This window comes from Calypte anna, chromosome 13, assembly GCF_003957555.1.
Source record: "Calypte anna isolate BGI_N300 chromosome 13, bCalAnn1_v1.p, whole genome shotgun sequence".
In the NCBI taxonomy this organism is placed as follows: domain Eukaryota; kingdom Metazoa; phylum Chordata; class Aves; order Apodiformes; family Trochilidae; genus Calypte; species Calypte anna.
In genome coordinates this window covers 12,576,461-12,584,300 of record NC_044259.1, presented here as the reverse complement: position 1 = coordinate 12,584,300, position 7,840 = coordinate 12,576,461, and positions in this window count along the sequence as shown.

Here is a 7,840-nt window from a genome sequence, read left to right as displayed (position 1 = left end):
CACAGGCCTGAGCCAGACTTGTAACATGGTTTTCTCAGTCTCCCTGGAGAAGATCACAGTTTGAGCTTGGAGAAGTCCCAGCTTGCCAGCTCTTCCCTGGATGCTGCTGGAGTTACTCGGGCTTTTCCAGAGCTCCTGTTTGGCTTCATCTAAGGAAACCCAGAGCCTGCCAAGTTTCCTGCACCATCAGGAATGCTCCAGCCCCTCTGTGCAGCTCAAACTTCTGCCAGCTTCAGCAGAGATGGAGAATAAGCTGAAAAACCCCAAGCTGCAGAAATGACTGACCTGGAGCATGGCTGGAGGACAGGCAGAGAGCACAGTTACTTCTATAAGTCATGTAAGAGCTTCACTCAGCACCAAGTGGATTATGTTATCCTGCACTCATGCAACTGAAGAGTGAGAAGGGAGAGCCATGAGGATGGTGTGGGAAGGTTGGAGCATCTGCTGGAGGTTCAGCCCAAGAGATGGCCTCCAGAGAAGGTCTTGCTTGCAGGCTCCAGGTGATAGGCTTTTAAAGTTCAATTTTAAAGGCAACTTCAAAGTTCAAAAGTAGATGCATTTCAACAGAAACTTGCTCTTTGTAGCCGGTCAGCAAGGCTATGAAAGCAGTGGGAATGTTTCATGGCATAGAAACTAAACTGTGTGGATTGAAACACCACCCATTCAAGCTGTCACTGGCACCAGAGACCCAGCACCAAGCTGATCTGATGGTGTCTTCACAGCAGGTCCTGGGGACTGGTGGGGTTCCAGCCTGCCTATCAGAGCCAGCACCCCTGCCCTGCCTGCTGAGGTGATGCCAGCAGGAGAAAACAACACGTTTTTTGTTAATTCCAACCTTTGCATGCAAGGGTCTCTGCTTATATCAAATGGTCTCTTTTTTTTTTCAAATTCTTGAGTTGAAGATTTTCTTGGGTGGAAAGGTCTGGTTTGGGCTGCTTCTGCTGTGGAGGGGGTCAGTGTCTCAGGGATGCTCTGGATGCCTGGCTCTGGTCCCTTGAACAGATGAGTTTGCAGCTGCTTCACTTTCCCAGCAGATTGACTGAATGGGTCTAGCTCCAAATTCACTTAGCAGACTTGGGCTCCAGAGAGTCAGACAGATGTGGCAAAGCATCCAGGGCACAGCCAAGGAAGGGCAGAAAGTGAGGGAAATGCTTCCCAAAGGAGGGTGACCACTCCCACTCAGGGAGTGATTCCTTGTGTGCAGGGTGAGGAATGCTCCATATTGTGAGGATGCAAGAAACAGGTCCTCAGGTGATTCCTCCAGGGTCTGTGAAATGCTGAGGCTCCCAGTGAGACAGATTTCACTTCTCTCTTGAGTAATGAACAGTGAAAGACACCATGTCATGTGTCACAGCTCATGTCAAACTCTCTTGATGCAATTCTCTTATGGTTCCCTGATCAAAAGAGGTTGATCTGATACTACTGTGCAGGTGTGTCCATTGGCATGGGGCTCTGGGGTCCTCTTGTCCCAGCTAAGGCAAGAGGAGTGTGTCCAGACACTTGTCATATGCAGCATGGACAGGAGCAATCAGGAACTGACCCCTCTTCATTTTAATACCCAAGGAGAGTGAAGACCTCCTTCCTGGGACACCTCCAGCCCTTTCTGTCTCACCGACAAGACACATGTGCCCTTCCAGGGATACTTCCTGGACAGCAGTGAGCAACTGAGCCAATGGCTTTGGGGTCAGCACCAAAACCAAACCTCTGGTCCATACGGAGCCAGCGTGGAGGCCCACAGCCTCCACACCAATCTGTCCTCGGGTGGAACAGCCTTTGCTCTGACCACCACCATCAGGTCCCCTTCTCTGCTCTGTGCTCAGAGCAGTGAGGAGCAGCAGCACAGGCAGATCACGAGTGAGAGAAGAGGGGGTGGCAGGGGAAGGCAGGTGGTGGGGGTGCTCTTGGTGACTCACTGCCCTGCTCCCTGCTTGGCAAGAGGGTTTTCTCTTTTGGAGATTAATGCTGGAAAGCAGCTCCCTCCTTGCCTCCCTCCTTCCCCTCCTCCCTCTCTCCCCCCACCCCTCCCCAAGCCAAAGAAAAGCTGTGACAGTTTAATTTAGGGCTGGATAATGAGGCAGTTGTGAAGAGGATGGGTACAGCGGGAGCCTGCGTTTGCCAAATAGTTCAGCTTAATTGATCAAATATTTTTATGCATCATTTATTCCTTTAAGGCGACAGTGAGCCTCCTCTCTTGCTGCACTGGAATGAAAAGAGCAGTGCTGGAAATCAACCAGTCTGAGCCCCGATGTGACGGAGAGGGGTGGGTGGCTGCCTAGGACTACCTTGTCCATCGAGAACTTTCCTGACTGCCTGCACTGCCCCTGCTGCCTGGGTGAAGTGGGGGGTGGGTGAGCTTCTCCAGCCTCTCCAGGGCTCCCCAGGACACACAGCAGGCAGAAGCACAATTCCAGGCAATCTCCATCCCGCAGGCTTTGTCCTGAAGCTCTGGAGAGAGTCTGGGTGGAATTGCGTGTGTCACCAGGCTGTGAGTGTCTCCCCCTGGGACTGTGTCCCCAGGCACTGGGGCAGCCGTCCCTGCTGGTTGTGGTGTGAAGGGAAACACAGAGTCATCCAAGGCAGACACGTAAGTAATTGCTAGGAAATGTTTTCTGTATGCAATTAAGTTGCTGTAATCACTAAATCCCTCAGTAAGAGACAGATACGCTAATCTACAAAGAAAAGGACAAATCAAATCCATTCCCCCTCAGCTTTTATGTCCCACCCTCCTGCTGCAGGATGCTGGGGTGGTGGTCTGGGTATGGGCAGGGTGAGGGGACACACAGTTCTCACATCAGCCTCCTCTTTCTGACATCGTTGCTCCTAGGTCCCAGATACCACACCCTGAGCCTCTCACGTCCCCTACAACTCCTTTTCCCTGGGTTCAGGTTCGCCAGCACATTGCTGAGAGTCCCCTTGCCCATTCCAGATTTAAGATACTGTATTTGCCACCATGGAGAAAACCCACTACTGAAGGGGCTGTCGGATCCCGGGCAGGTTGTGGCCAGGGATTGCGGAACATCGGCGGGGGAAGGGAAACATCTCGGGGTAGATGGGGGCAGCCCCGACCCTCCTGCCTGCAGCGCAGTCCCTGAGCTGCAGCTCGGTGCTTGCAGGGCCCGGCTGCTTTTCCATCCTCAAATCAAGAGCTGCCCCTAGCGGTACCCGGGACACCTCGGAGCTTGAAAAGGGCTCCAAGTGCTGAGCACCTACCCTGCCCTCTATTCGGATCTGCTGCCTGGCTCTGATGTGCACCCAACACCCAGCAACATGCTTGGGTTGCACAGGAGGGATCCTGCGGCTTCCCATCCCATCCACCAGCACCCTCCCTCTCCGTCTTCCTTGCTCTGGTCCCCAGCATGGTACTGCCCCTCCTGTCAGTGTCACTTTCCCCAAATTCTGGCTCTTAGGTTACCTGATTGTATTTGCTGTCTGGATCCAGCTTGGCACATAAAAACTTTGACCCAGGCTCTCTTTCAGCCGATAAAAACAAAAACTCTTGGGCTGTTGGGACATTAGCAGCAGCAAAAACATGCCCTGCACTTTGCTGCACCCCTTCAGGGGCAGTTTGATGGGAAGCAGAGCAGGGGTGCTGACAGACAGCAGAGATCAGCAGGGATGGCTGATGAGAAGACGTGTGTAGCAGGAAGGAGCCTTTCTTGCTCCTGAGGCTCGACGAGCTGCTAGCTTCTCCATCACCTCGCACAAGAGTGAGCTTCTCTCTGTGGGTGTGTGTCCCACCTTTATTGGCCCCCTGGTCTTGCTCATGACCAATAGGGGCCTGCCCTAACCAGGCACAGGTGAACTCACACCCACTCTTTGGCAACTCAAGGCACCTGGTTTATCTTGTTTCTCTACACGTGGACCAGATGCTTCTTTCCAGAGGTGACTTCACTGGTGCACAGACAAATATTAGAGACTGAAGAGGTCTGTCCTGCAGGGGAATGCCTCATACATCCTCAGGGTCAGACTCAGCCCTCTGCACTGTCCCCTTCACACCCTGACTGTATCCTGACCTGTCTCTAAGGTCACCTTATGATGCCACAGGATGCTGGAACATGATCTGTCATGAATAGCTAAGAGGTGGGGCAGTTGATGGGCACATCAGTGATGCTATGATGCTATTTTGGACAGTCTTGGACACCAAATTGTGATTGCTTTTACTCAGACCCCCTCCACTGCAATCTTCAACCAACTGTCCTCTTACTTTTCCTAGACAGCCAGTAGACAGAAAACCTCAAGGTCCTCTTGGAGCTCTGCCCTAGTTGGTCAAGGCCAAGTGAGCTCCACCAGCACTCCTGGGAAACCAAAGTTCTCTTTTTCCAGATGCAGTTGGTCCTCTCACATTCTCCTTTGTTCAGAGTGTATCGAGTGAAACAAGATTTCCTTGATCACACATCCAGGGATGCTCCTCTATACTCTTGTGCTCCAGGAATGAACAACCAGACTGTGAAGCTTCAAAAGAAGGCTGGAAATCCTGGAGACATCTGAAATGAAATTCAGGGAAGACAACAGTCAGATGGAGGTGAACTGAGAGCCAGGGCTGAGACTTCCAGCCCAAACATGGGAGGAAGACAGCTTTTCTTTGCTCCTTGCTGCCAGTTGAGGAGGACATTGTGGTTGAGGCATGTCAGAAAGAATTGCTGTTTTTTATGACCACTAATGGTATTTGCAGCTCTGCATTTAAAGATGATGATAAAGGCAATCAAAGTGTCAGGAACAAAGACAGATGGGGAGCTTGCTGGAGCCAGCAAGGGATTCCCTGCTTTCAGTTAACAGCTGTGATTTATATTTCATTCGCACCTACAGACATGGAGCAAGGAGCAGGGCAGCAGTGCTGTACAAAAACACTGCAGGGAGGAGTAAAACAGAGAGTGAATTTATCTGTGCTTGAATTTCTGACCTGTTTATGCCTTCTTTAGACACCAACATGAAACATTGCAGGGGTTATAAATGTACCCAGTGAGCAGAATTTGCTGATGAGGTAATAACCAGTAACTTACCTTCCTGCAGCTGGATTCATCCCCTGAACCAGTGACCTCTCTTTCCCTTCTTTTCCCCCTCAGGCAAGGTTTTGACAAGGTCCTGGCAGCAAGCACTTCAGTCCTTATGATCCATCTGAGTGCATGATTCCTTCAGAAGTACAGATGCAACAGCGGTGGTGGAAATGCAGGAAGGGGAGGGAGGTGCGAGGACTCCCCAGTGGCATAACCATTGACCTTGACTGCCAGCGAGGTCAATAGCTCAGACCTTTGATGGCTGTGGATCTTCAGCTGTGAGAGATTTCTAGCTATTCTCAGAGCTCTTGCTTTGTGGTGATTCTGGCATGCCTCCTCTCCTCTGTCTTCAAATGCTGTCTTTTTTCTCATCTTACCTTTGTGTGGCTTCATGTTGACAGCAAGGACAGCCAGCAGCCTTAATTTCTTTTTCACACAAAGTCATTCAACACAATGCTGTGTCTGCACTGATACTATGTCCATGCAACCTGTGTTTCAAGGATTGTTTGCTTTATTTCTGTGGATAAAAAAAAAAAAAAAAGAAAAAAAGAAAAGAAAAAAAAGAAAACAGTAAGAAAACAGCCTTACTAGAAAGAGTTCCAGGAGTTAATTAGTTTCAACACTGAAAAGGCTACTGCCCAGAAGCTAAAAATCATCATGTTCAAATAGTGAATTAAGTCAGCCAAGCAATAAATCTGAGCAACAAACCAGTCTCTTTAGCTCAGAGGAGTTATCTTTCCTCAAAGCAGATAAGTGGCTTTTTCTGAGAGCCCACGAGGTCATCAAATTAATAAAGCATTTCAAGTAAAGTACAGAAGTGAAGTGACGCCCTGCTGCAAGAGGTTTGCTGCTAAAGCCAACTCCCTATAACAGAGCGTGATGCATATAGGATTTCCAAACCAAACCTATCCTCTAATTTGTCCAAACTCCTTCATGTCTGTTTTGGTCCATTGCCCTTCTTCCTAATCATCATTTAGGAGAGTTAAGCTTGAGAAAATCTCAGGGGAAAAAAAAAAACAAAAAAACTTGGGACTCCCTAGTTGAACAGATGAGATACTCAGAATTTACTCTGAAGGGAAGTGAAGAAGGGTAAGGGAAATGCTAAAAAGCTCTTGAGATATTGGTGTGATATGCTCATGTTCTTTGCAGTGGCTGCTCTCCATCCCCTATGTGCATGTCTATGTATGAAGCTATTGCAAGGATGTTGCACCCAAAGTCCTGGGTTTGCTTATTTGACATAAACAGGGGCAGAGACATTCTTTTGCCAGCACTGATGTCAGGGACACTTGCATGACCCGGTACAGCTAGACAGCAGGAAGGTCAAAGGCCCAAGAAACAAGACTCGAATATTCAGGGATTTGAAAAACAAAAGGAGTTCCACTTTTGGTTGATTGCTGTAGGCTTAGCCTGACCACGTAACAATCCCATTAGACACAGCAGGCACATAAAGTCAAGCATGGTACTGCTTTATGTCACCCTCTGATTCCTTTCCTGAATGTTCAAGGTTGCCCTGATTTGGGCTGAGATGTGGCAGCAGTAGGCACAGATAGTACAAGATGGGTGATGAATTTAGAGAAGCTTGGTGGCAGACACTCATGAAATCTTTGCAGCAGTAAGAATAGTTGAGCAGGGGAACAGATTGCCTGGGAGAGGTGAGAGCTCTGCCAGTGGCTGTTTCTAGGCTGGTAGAGACATCTGTGGCTGTGAACATGTCCTGGGTGGCATCTCATGCTCCCTTCTAACCCAGGGCTGTTCTCAGTGCTTTGATCTTTGGAGGAAGAGAAAGTAGCATGGGATACAACTTCAACTTTTGTCTCTTGCAGCTAGCCCGTAACTGGCCCTGTACCAGAGATAGAGAGGAAAAAAAGGGGAACTCCAGTTAGTTTGTGTGATGGCAGCCTCTGACTTAAACTTTAGGCTGAGTATGTCCCCTGACTTTCCACTGAAATGGCTTTTTGCAAGCTTGTATTACACTTGGAACAATTTGATATGAAATATATATTTAATAATACGATATCACCAAGAGGTGTTGAATAGAATAAACAAACAAATCAGAGCTAGTAACAGCCTCTGGAATATTATATCCACTGGGTACCCTTCTTCATGGAATCCTAGCCCTGATTTCATTTGCCTTTGATTTACTTAAGAGTATAAACCACCTGAGGCAGTTTCCAATCCATTTACCCACCACAGTGCTCTGCTCTCTGAGTCCTATCACAATCCAGGGCACAGTATTATAGTGGTGCTGCCTTTGGCACCCTGTGCCCATTGCTCTTCCAGTGCCTGACACCCAAACTCAGCAGCACACACACCATGGTGACCCCAGCCTCTTTGCAGACTCATTGACATGCAGCACAAAGCCCTGGTGCCATATGGAGTGTGGAGGCAGATGGATAGACATATGTATAATCTCCATGCATCTCTGCTGATGTGACTGTCCCAGTGCAGGCATTAAAACTCAAGTACAACGTTTGCATTTGGGACACGAGAGAATTTTTCTCCCCTAAAATAAATAAAACACATTCTGAGCATCTTGGGATGAAACCATTCTAATCCTTTTCTTCTTTGCAAAGGAAAATTATTCCATATTCAGTGCACTGTGCAAACAATTAATTAGCCTAATGAAAATGAAAGGCCTAATTGCTCGGTATTATGACTACTGGCAGCCAGGCGTGACCAAAGAATAGACTCTGTCTTACTAAGGAGAAAATGAAACTTTATGCAGCTTTTTGGGTTTTGATATTTGAACATCTAGTAAAACAGCTTGGTTGGTTTAGGGATTTTTGATTGATGGTGTAATTCTACCTTCCACAGGCAAAAAAGCTGGCAGCATTTGGAGTCATCTG